The sequence below is a fragment of the Grammomys surdaster genome, unplaced genomic scaffold (assembly GCF_004785775.1).
Source record: "Grammomys surdaster isolate TR1022 unplaced genomic scaffold, NIH_TR_1.0 946, whole genome shotgun sequence".
Taxonomy (NCBI): Eukaryota; Metazoa; Chordata; class Mammalia; order Rodentia; family Muridae; genus Grammomys; species Grammomys surdaster.
This window is the reverse complement of record NW_021605365.1, coordinates 99,766-111,725: the sequence shown is the minus strand read 5'-3', so window position 1 is coordinate 111,725 and position 11,960 is coordinate 99,766. Positions and strand designations below refer to the sequence as shown.

At 46.6% G+C, this 11,960-nt stretch overlaps 1 protein-coding gene across 3 annotated transcripts in view; it reads left to right on the top strand.

Annotated features, from left to right (window-relative positions):
• Mapre3 (microtubule associated protein RP/EB family member 3) overlaps window positions 1-11,960 on the top strand; it is a 50,081-nt gene that overhangs the window by 10,387 nt on the left and 27,734 nt on the right. The window contains exon 1 of one of the 3 annotated variants that reach the window (XM_028782927.1): window positions 9,089-9,106. The exons of the other annotated variants lie outside the window; for them this stretch is intronic. The gene's annotated coding sequence lies outside the window, so the exon portion shown is untranslated. Of the gene's footprint in view, window positions 1-9,088; window positions 9,107-11,960 lie in introns of those variants that run through there. 3 annotated transcript variants of the gene reach the window in all.

Below are 11,960 nucleotides of genomic sequence, written 5' to 3'. Positions count from 1 at the left end.
CAAGGCTGCCTGCTGAGGAGGGATGAGGGGGATGTGGGGGAGATGAAGGCTCGAAGGCTTGAATTAACAACAGTGAGGATTTAGCCTGGGCATTTGGAGATGAATAAAAGTTTTATTGTTTAGGGGCAAGGGCCCATTTGGGCGCATGAATTCATAATGGGCCAGGTCTCCATGCTGGCCCAGAGACACAGCAGGGGGAAGGGGCACCAGGGTTGGGGTGGTGTGACATTTTCAAGGCAGGGTTTCTGAGGAGGCAGAATTTAGAATGGCTATGAGACCAGAGGTGAAAGGAAGGGATCCAGGTTTAAGCAGAGCTGGCTGCTCACCAGAGTGAGGGAGCAGAGTAATTTAGGCCCCAGTGAGAACAGAAGATGGGTTTGGGATGGGGGATGAGCCACAAGGGCGTTAGAGACAGAGGCATCTTCACTGGATTGTAAACCCGGGCCGTGGCTACCTTTATTTACATTTGTTTAGTCTTTGGAATTGTTGTGAGTGGACATACATAACCAGCCACATCTTTAATAGCTAAGGACTCCAGAGGAGAGCTTCGTGTGAAGCTCACTGGCTTGGACACTGATGAGGGAGGGAGGCCTAGAAACAGAAGGAGATCTCAGAGTCTGGCTCTCTTAAGCTGTTGGAACTGGGAGGAGCCTCTGCTTGTCAGTGGTTGCTCTGTGGTCCCAGCTTGTCACCACCACCCAGGCACCCAGCCACTAGCCCTTATCTGCCTGCAACAGCATTTAAGCTTGAGGCACTGACTCCCTCAGACTCCAGAGCTGTATCTTAGATGAGCAGTGGTATGGGTTGTTTTCTCGTCCTCTGCCCACATACCCTTCCAAGCCATTCCTATTTGGCCCTTTGTCAGTGAAGGAAGACCATCTCTGTGTCCTCAAGACAGATGCACCCCTAGCTAGATCCGAGTGCAGTTTTGTGAGTGGATTTCCACCCTCGCTCCTGCCCTGAACCTGGTACATTGTGCAGTGTGCAGTGTGTAAACTTGACAGCTGTCTGTGGCTGTCCTTTTTTCTTAACCTGTTTTCAAGTATCCACTGAGCCCGATGTCCTGATATTCTCCTAATGTCCTCCTAGATCACCTACTTTGACCCTGACCCTGACTGACACCCTTGTCTGTGCCCTTTCACTTGCTAGACTCAAATTCCTGTTGCGCTGGACAACAGAAGGCATTGGCCCAGCTAATGCTGCAGAGCAGTCACAGGGCTGATGGCCCTCGACACACAAGGTGGAAACCTGAGGGAGGTCAGGTTTGAGCATGGGTATAGGAGCTGAAAAAGCAGGGCTGCACCTCCTCCTGGGCAACCGTTGTCTGCACTCTGTGTTGATCCCTTCCCTGAAAGCCAGGGCCCAAGCAGGAGCCTGGCTCCCAGCCAGTCCCCACAGGAAGGAACAAACAGCCCTACAGGCCTCAAGCCAGGTGGGGTAGAGCGAGGTGCATTGTTTTGCTAGAATCAAATGTGCTCTTTGTAAATACCCTGATGCCCATCTTCTCCCCCTTTCCTTCCCTGCCTGGGAGAGAATCATTAGTGCTTGGCTCATGCTTGGGTAAAATCAAGGGAAAGATGACAGCTAATGGGCTGCAGTTCAGTAGAAAACCTCGAACCTGGAGCTAGGAGTTTTGGGCTTAGAGTTATGGGGCTTTGAGAAGATCATGTGTCTTTGATCTCAGTTCCTCTTCCTGTAACATGAGGGTATTCCGAGTGTGCTGCTCTCTCTCTCTCTGTAGCATCCTTCCCTGGCTGCTTTAAGCTGCTTCTCCTTAACCTTGTCTGTCTTGGCCTAACTACCGTTCTCACAGCAAAACACTGTGTGGCTTCCACCCCTTATGCACTTTAGCTTAGGGCTCCTGTGGTAGCCTTCTGACACAGTGACAGGTTACCTGTGTGAATCACCGAGTCAAGAGAAAAGATGTGTGTTGGCTTGTGGTTTTGGGGGTTCCACCCTTATTGTCAACTGTCTCCATTGCTCTGGGCCTGCGGCAAGAAGAATATCATGGTAGAGGCCAGAGGTTATGTGGTAAATCAGAACTGTTCGTCTTGTGGTGACCAGGAAGAAGAGAGAGAGGGAGGGGAAGAGGAAGGGTGGAGAGAAAGAGTGAGAGAGACAGGGAGAAGAGGGAGTGAGAAAGAGGAAGAAAGGGGTATGGGGGAGGGAGGAACAGAGAAAAGGAGAGAGGGAAGGGAGGAGAGAGAGAATATGCCCCAGTAGACCCTACTGCCTAAGGGTTCCCCCACCTTGCAATAGCACTGTAGTTTAACAGCTAAACCTTTAATACGTGGGATGTGGGGCCACATACCAGATCCAAACTATAGCAAGCCTCCACAACAGGCTTCTCCAGGTTGTAGATCACAGTCATTAACAAGCTAAGAGCAGCTCATTGCATTGTAGCCATGGGCTTGAAAAATGAACGAAACGGGGACTGAAGATAGAACCCAGCTGATGGAACGCTCACTTAAAATGCACAAGGCCTTGCATTTCATCCCAGCACCACATACGCTGCACGGGTCATACATGCGTGGAATCCAGTACTAAACGGATAGAGAGGCAGGAGGATCAGAAATGTCAGGTCGCCTTGACTATGTAGTGAATCTGGGACCAGCCTGGGCTATGTGACACCTATTGTCCCCTCCTCCAAGAAACAGATCAGAAAATGCCAACAGCCAATTGCTTATGATAAGTATGAGGGTGCTCGGATGAATCATTTGTCATTACACACATCTCTGTATGTTTCTATATGTGCTAGATTATAAGATGTATTTTTATGAGGAGATTAAAGTCCTCTGCTTTAGAAATGTTCTGTCCCAGTATTTGTCCTTTGTAATAGTTAATGTGCTATAGCAACAGCTTATAATTATCTATAGTTGTGGGTGTGATTTATATATAACAGGTTCCTTGAGGCAAAGACCAAGACTGACTTACTCATCCACATAAGAACTGATGATAACTTGTATTTTGTGCAAGTGGGTATCTATGTATATGTTTATGTATATGTATGGGCATATGGTCTGTATGTATGCATGTATGTGGTGTGTGTACACATCTGAATATGTATGCAGAGACCAGAGGAACATGTCAGTTTTCTCCTCTGTCACTCTTCCCTTGAAACAGAGTCTCTAACTAAACCTGGATCCAGAACAGGCAGTTGGCAAGCCCCAGTGACCCTCCTGTTTTTGTCTGCCACAGCGCTGGGGCTACAAACGGCACCCTCAGTTTTTATGTGGTTCTGGAGTTCAAACTCAGATCCTTATACTTGCACAGCAAGGACTCCCAGCCCCTGGTGAATAGTTTGAGATGCGTATGTCTTTGCCTTCTGGCTTTCAGAGGTATGCTGTGTTGCCAGTCCTTAGTCCTATGACGTGTTCCTAGACTGGGCAGACAGTGACGGTGACGGTGAACTGAAACCCTCACTGCGCACAATGGACAGTAATACCAGGAAATCAACTGTATCTCTTCTCCATCCTTAATAACGACACTAGAAAGTCCACCCAGCCTGCTGTCAGAGGCAGGAGGCAAGCTGGGACACACCTGAGCACAGCAGGTCCAGATTTTCCCCAGGCACTTCCTTCCCTTCAGGCTGTTCCTCCTGGGGGGTCTTATAGCCTGAGGCATTGGTCATCTGCCAAAGCTGCAACTTTTCCTCAGAGAACTCTCTTGAGAACTTGAGTGCGGTTGCTTTACCTTTGTCCTGAGAACATCTGCATCCAGGGGGCTTCGAGCTCCTCAGGAGCTGAATGAGAAAAAGATAATTCTCAAAAGCACCATGACCGTGATTGTGTTTTCAGAGAAACTTCCAAGAGTGACAGCCGTTTGAAGTGGAAGTTCTTAACTTCTTGGCTCCAGGGAATCACCAGCACTGTTCAGCTGAGTGCTCCCTTTTCTACACACACTAATTTTTTTGATTGATTGATTGATTGTTTGTTTGTTTAATGTTTTTTTTTTCAAGACAGAGTCTTCCAATATATCCCTGGCTGTCTTGGGACTCATTCTACAGACCAGGCTGGTCTCAAACTCACAGAGATCCACCTCCCTCCACCTCCCAAGTGCTGGGATTAAAGGCGTGCACCACTGTGCCCAGTTTTAATATGTTTTTAAAACTGCACACACACACACACACAGGCAATCACTCAAACACACAAAATAAAAATATTTAAATTAAAACAAACAAATTGAGATCTTCCTAACTTTATAGAAAAATTGAGCGTTAAAAAGGGTAAATGAGAGAAGTAAAATGACTTAGGTTAGGCACACTGATAAATACCTGTAACCCCAACACTTGCGCTGAGGCTTGAGGATTCTGAGTTTGAGGCCAGCCTGGTTTACATAGATCACGTGTCAAAAACTTGGAAATAAAATAAAACCGTTTTTTAATTATACCACTCAGAAGTCATCCTAAGGCATAGTTCAGGTGAGCTTTAACTGTTCAGTCTCTTCAAGAAGTCCTGGTAGTCACAGTCCAGGGGTATGCGTGTGTGTGTGTGTGTGTGTGTGTGTGTGTGTGTGTGTGTGTGTGACTGTGTAAGCTGCAAGGTCCTCCAGGTGAAGGAGGACCTCCAGGTCTTTCCTAAAGAAGACTTCTCGCATCCACACCATTTTCCTTGGTGAACATGGGAAGCATTTTCTTGCATATTCCCTAACTAAATTAGAATCATCTGCCCCCAGGGTTTCCAGCAGTCCTGTTCCAGTCTCAGGGTGGGAGTCCTGTGGGAAGCACTGACTGTTGCTCCTACAGCTCTGGTGCCAGTTTGTCCCCAAGTGCATTATTTCCAACCGACTGAAATAAAATGTCAGGAACTTTGTTCTGAACTTACTCTGTCCTAGTCAGAGTTTCTATTGCTGTGATGAAACACCATGACCAAAGCAGCCTGGGGAGGAAAGAGTTCACTTACTCACAATTCATATTACAAACAGGTTGTTATCAAAAGCAGTGAGGGCAGGGGCTGGTGCAGAGGCCATGGAGGGGTGCTGCCTACTGGCTTGCTCCTCATGGCTTGCTCAGCCTGCTTTCTTACAGAACCCAGGACCAACAGCCCAGGGATGGCAACTCCCACAATGGGCTGGGCCCTTCTCCATCAATCACTAATAAAGAAAATGCACTACAGGCTTGCCTACAGCCCAGTCTGGTAGAAGAATTGTCTCAACTGAGGCTCTTCCTCTCAGATGATGACTTCTGCTTGTGTCAAGCTGACGTTTAACACTCTGTGAGGTGCTTCCACCATGCTTGCTAAAGCACTATCAAAGTGCTATCAAAGTGTTGCTCTGCCTTAGCTATGGGTATAGGATGACACCCTTACCTGTAGGTGTCAGGATGCAGAGAAGCAGCAGGGACATATGGGGTCCTGAATTCAGTCTCTTTTAGCCTGGGTACCACTTGCTATGTGCCAGGTGCTGCTTCTGTGTGCTTCTGCTTTAAGAAAGGCTGTTGAGACACATGCTGCTCAAATCACTTTTCTCCCCCTCTGTAGAAGGCCATCGTCAGAGTCTGCTAGGTCCCACCCAGCCAAGCTTCAAGCCACTGAGATACTACATGATACCCTTGCCCACAGTATTTCCACAAGATCTCTTCTGTGCATCATCTCTCCACATGCACACACGTGTCCAGAGAGACTCCTGAGAGAGTCAGGCTGAGCAGATGAAGCTATTCCTGTAGAGGTAGCGTGGCAGAAGTAGGCTTTAGAGAGCCACCACACCAAACAAGTGCCAGCCACAGTCAGTGAGGCAACCATCATAACCAGAGCAAGTTCTTCAAAGCCATACAACAGAGAGACTCTTCGTGTTAGTGGGTCCAAGTAACAGGTGATATGATTTGTGTAATGATTTTCAACTGCGTCTCTCACAAATGTAGTTGCTTAGAACAACACATGTATCATCTTAGAGCTCTGGAAGATGGAAGGTCAAACGATCTGTCAATGAGTTCGTGGCTGAATGATACCTCCCAAAACATCCTAAATCCCAGAACTTGAGACTACTGCTTCATATGATGAAACAATGGAGATTACTTTTTTTTTTTTTCGTTTTTTTTTGAGACAGGGTTTCTCTGTGTAGCCCTGGCTGTCCTGGAACTCACTCTGTAGACCAGGCTGGCCTCGAACTCAGAAATCCGCCTGCCTCTGCCTCCCGAGTGCTGGGATTAAAGGCGTGCGCCACCACCGCCCAGCTTGGACATTACTTTTTAAGACAAAAGGTGTAGTTAAAGAGCTGGCAATGCACACATTTAAACCCAGCACTTGAGAGGCAGAGGTGTAACTTTTTCTCCCAAGACTTTGTCTAATACTTGAGTATTTTGTTGTAAGCTTGGATTTCTGTCTAAGTTTGGATTACATGCCTACATTGGACGTCATTTGTACCTGTGAGCTTTTCTACTCAGCCTCTTTGTGCCCCAAAATAATGACTCTGAGACTAAATGATCTATGACTAATGGCCTAAGGCCCTAAGCTTTGGCTTGTCACCCCTCCTTGCTCATGACTGAATGATCCTGTTTATTCTGTGTCCTGTCCGTTCTAAGGAGGTCGGTTACTTTCTCATGTTCATTAGACCCTCTCCATCAGCTTCAGGGCAAATCTCTCCCATGCCTGACTCGATCTCAGAGTCTCCTCTCCCTCCCTCCTATTTCCTGCCTAAGCTACTAGGCCAGCAGCTTTTTATTGGCAGATGACCCTTCCACACAGCACAGAAGGGGTTCTTTCTCCACAGAGATAGACAGGTCTCTGTAGGTTCAAGACCATCCTAGTCTACCTAATAAGTTCCAAGATAGCCAGAGCTACATAGAGAGACATTGTCTCAAAAACAAACAGCAAACAAGATCTTGAAGCAGAGTTGCCTTGGTGCGTCCTAAATTCACTCAAATCTCCTTGCTGGGAATGAAATGGAGCTCAGTGGCCCAGTGGTAGAGCATTTGCCCAACTTGTGCATGACCCTGGGTTCTGTGTTCAGGCAGGCAGGCAGATACACACACACACACACACACACACACACACACACACACACCACACACACACACACACACACATGCCACACACTGCCTTGTCTGTATGTGTATCCTGATGAGTAGAGAAATAGAGGGGTTTTATGAAAGAGGAGGAGACTGTGGGCCACAGAGGCAGAGATTGGAGTGGTGTACTGTAAGTCAAGGGATGACTAAAGACCCCAGAAGCTAGAAGAGAAGCCAGGAGCAGATCCCCTGAGTCTTCAGAGGGAGGAATTGGCAGGGCCAACACTTGAACTTGGGTCTTTTGGTCTCCACGATAGTAAGGAAATAATATTGTAGATTTAGCCAGCCAGCTTGGAACAGTTACATGTTGTAGTCATAGGACACTCAGTGGGTCAAAGTTCATGTGCTGGCAGAGCATGTCTTTTGGAGGTCATAGGTGAAAATATGTTACCTTGCCCTCCTTAGCTCATGGACCTGAGTCACTCTGATCTGTCACTGTCCTCTCTGACCCTCCAGCTTTCCTTGACCCCACCCACCTAGATAATCCAGAAGTCTTTATCTATCCCCAGGTGCTCAACTTCACAACACTGTAAAGTTCAGTGGGGCAGAGTCAAAGGTTCCTGGCATGAGGGCATGAATACTTCGGGGGACTTAACACAGTCTACAATCTGAAGGGTGTGGGAGGAAAGGTGGGTCTGGTCACCACATCTCAGGGTGTTCTTGGCAGAAACTATTCTTTAAAGCTTGAGGAAGGCAGAAAAATGTAGACAGGTCCAGATGAGCAGTGATTAAAAGTATCCAGGGCTGGCTGTGTGGCTCACTGGGTAGAGGCACTCCATCCAGATGACATGAGTTTAATTCCCAAGCTCTATAAGTAGAAAGAGAGAACTAACTCCCAAAAAATGTTGTATGACCCCCATGAGCATGATACACACACAGAAATAATGATACACACACAAAATACACAATAATGATACACACACAATAATGATACACACACAAAATAATGATACACACACACAAGATAATAAGGATAGAAGAGCACGTGAGTGTGACTTCCCTTAGGTGATGTGCCACCTTCAAGTGTTTGAGGTGACAGTGGAGCAGAAAGGGACCTGTGGCTTAGCCCGAAGAGGATGTTTATGCAGTCACCAGTTAAAAAGCTGGTGTGGAAGATCCTGGCCAGCAGAGATACATCACAAGAAGTGTACATAGTGTGAGGACCAGAGCGGGAAGAGATGATGGGCAGGTTCTCATGCTGAGTTGCAGGCTCTGTGGCAGGTGCTGAGGTTCTTGTTGCAAAAGATAGAGCAAGCCATGGAGGTGGTGCTCAGAAGGTAGAAGGAAGGGCTGAGGAACGCCAGGCTAAGCACTTTCACCTAGAGGGAAGACAGCCTGGCACCAAGCGACTGTGTGATATTACTGTTGAAGGCAGTTGGGGTTTCAGGCCATTTGAAAACATATAAAGAGACTGGAGAGATGGTTCAGTGGTTAAGAGCACTGATAGCCCTTCCAGAGGACCCGAGGTCAATGCCCAACACCTACATAGCAGCTCACAGCTGTCTGTAACTGCACAATCTAATACCCTCTCAGACATACATGCAGGCAAAACACCAATGCACATAAGATAGAAACAAATCACACACACATACACACACACACATACATACACACACACATACACACACACATACACACACGTACACACACGTACACACACATACACACACACATACACACACACGCACACACATACATACACACACGTACACACATACACACACACACGCACACACATACACACACATACACACACATACACATACACACACACATATATATATATCAAGATATTCAGAAGCAGAGTCCCCATTCTGTTCCTGCCTGTCTCTCCAGCTCTGAAAAAGAATGCTTTCTTCTCAGAAGTAAATAAAACTTCCTGCTTGGAGAGGACAAGAAGGCATTCATTATTAATGTTTATTTTCACATTTACAGATGAAAGGGACACTGACTTCAAAGCAGTAGATTGAGACCAAGAAAGAGAATTAATTCTTGACATTAAATTTATCTGCTAGAAAACACTCATGCTGATTTTGAAAAAGTTTCTCATGGCTGAATATAAAGTTGAGAATTTCAAAAAGAGATTTGACAACCCATAAAAAGGTGAGTGAAAAATTCATTAGGACAGGAATGTTGGGGTTCCAAAGCTCCCAAACTCAGTTCTAGGATGAGGCCCTAGACAAGGGTGACAGCAGGCAGCCATGCCAAGCATGCTGGGGACAAGAGGTTCTGTCCAGTTCTCTGGGCAGTTCACAGGCTCTCTGCTGTGTCACTGTCCTGCTTACAAAAGGTCTCACTGTATAACCCTGCCTAACTTGGAACTCACAGAACTGCACCTGCCTGCCTCTGCCTTTGAGTGCTGGGATTAAAGGTGTGAGCCTCCATGGCTGGCCCGTAGGCTTATGTTTACTCCTGCTCCTCTCTCATTACACGGAGGTTTGAGATTCTGACTGGTTGATTTCACTTTTAGAAGAGTGTTTTGAATATTTGTTCTAATTTTTTTTTCTTTTTTGGTTTTTCGAGGCAGGGTTTCTCTGTGTAGCCCTGGTTGTCCTGGAACTCACTCTGTAGACCAGGCTGGCCTCGAACTCAGAAATCCACCTGCCTCTGCCTCCCAAGTGCTGGGATTGAAGGCGTGCGCCACCACTGCCCGGCTATTTGTTCTAATTTAGAACACAAAGTTTAAGGCAATGGTTCTCAACCTTCCTAATGCTGTAACCATTAATACAGTTCCTCATGTTGTGGTACCCCCCCAACAAAATTACTTTCACTGTACTTCAGAACTGTAATTTTGCTATTGCTATGGGTTATAATACAAATATCTGATATGCAGGGTATCTGATATGCTAACCCCTGTTGAAAACCACTGGTTTAAGGTTAAAAGATACCAAAAGAACCCATCCTGCAGCCATCTTTACACAGACAGCACTGTCACCTGACATACACCCCCAACAGTCTGCTGGCCTAGAACTTCCTGTGTAGCTGAGAATAGCTGCTCCTTCTGCTTCTGCCTCCCCAATGCTGGCATCATAGCACACACCACTACACTGTGTGTGCAGCACTAACCAAGCCTGGGCTCAGTGCACGCTAGACAAACACTGCCAATCAGGATTCCCAGCCCCCAAGGTGTACCTCCTACCCCACTGGCCTGTGCCACAGTAACATGGCACCAACATTGCTCATGGACCAGCCTCCTGACTTGGTGATAGAGGTGTTCCTTAATAGACTTTAAACTCAAGGCCATTTCCTCCATCTTGGCATTCTGTGACGGGGTGAGGTAATAACTATCTTCCTAATTTTTAAAATTTATAAATCTCATATTCAAGAAAGAACACCGCATACATTTATCTGCTTTAGAACTGTTGACAGAAGAAACCAATCAGTTAAGCAGGACTTGTACTTGCCCCCATGGAAGGCATTTTTTTAATCATCTATATAAGAAGGCAGCACTTTAAAATTTTTTTTTTTGTTCTTTACACTGTGTTTATCTCATCACAACACTCTGGAACCCAAGAGGAAATACTGAAGCTTCTGGAGATGGGGGACTGCAGTGTGCAGCACTGTGTCACTGACAAGCAACAAGAAGAGGAGGTTTCTGTCTTGAGGTCAGACTTGGCTTGGAGAACTTCATCCAAAGCCAGAAGGGATCCTGCCAGTCCTTAGCAGAAAAGGATTCTGTTCTTTTGTGTCCCTTTGACCCAGGAGAGAGCTATGTACTGACTCAGCATTATCTGCAGGGAAGTCCTGACTTTATCACGCATTGCCATGAAACTCTTCCATAAATAGACTACAATTCTAGCTTTTTTGTGTTCCAAATTAATATAGAAGTCAAGTTTTGAGATGTCACTGGCTTACCTTTCATGGTGGGATGATGCCTTAGGGTTCTAGTGCTGTGAAGAGATACCATGACCACAGCAACTCTTACAAAGGAAAACATATAATTGGGGCTGGCTTACGGTTTATTATCATAACAGAAAGCATGGTGGAGTGTAGGGGGACATGGTGCTGGAGAAGAGCTGAGAGTTCTGAATCTGAATCCACAGGCAGCAGGAGGAGAGTGAGATGCTGGGCCTGGCTTGAGCTTCTCAAACCTCAAAGCCCACCCCCAGTGAGACACTTCTTCCAACAAGGCCACACCTCTTAACGGCGCCATTCCCTATGGGCTAATGGGGGCCATTTTTATTCAAACCACCACATATGTTTTTCTTGAGTTTTTCTTTACCCCCTAAGAAGAAAAGGCTATGAAGACTATGGTTTATTGGACATCAGGAAACATTCTCTAGTCTTCAGAGCCTTGGGAAGCCCCTCCAAGAGAGAAATGGGGTTTTCTGCTGGGCTGGGCACTGTACAGAAAGTTCTGCCTGCTCTCCTTAATAATGAAAGCAATTCTTCATCTGTGTGACTCAAGGGAAAGGACCATAATGGAAAATGAATGACAGAGAGGCTTGTGGATGTTCTCAGTTTCAGTGTTGTTGGCACACCATGCTGGTAGAGTCCGCTCCTTGTGCCTCTACATATCCTTCTGTAAAAACAGAAAATGAGGTCACTGCATATTCCCACTGCCTGACCATCAGACAGTGCTGAGAAGACTGAACTTTTCAGGTGAAGATGATATAAAACTTCAAAGAGAAGAGCTGGCTGTAGGATGAGGTGCTGGATGACTGCAGAGCTTACACAGACCACAACTGTAGGATGGCAGGCTGTCCTCTGCTTCCGTGGGAGCTCTGGGGACCCTGTGCTTGTCTACTGAAGGACAGAATACACATGGTCACTGGAGAAGGGACAGCCTAGGGGAGTGGCTACAGCAAAGCCTTGGGGTCTGAATCAGAATTTTGGTGCTAGAGGGACAGAGCACATTCCTGAGATGATTCTGATGCACCCCAAAATTTGAGGAGCATCTTTATCTTGCCAACATGCATTTACACACTTCTCCTGCATGCACACCTCTACCGACCGC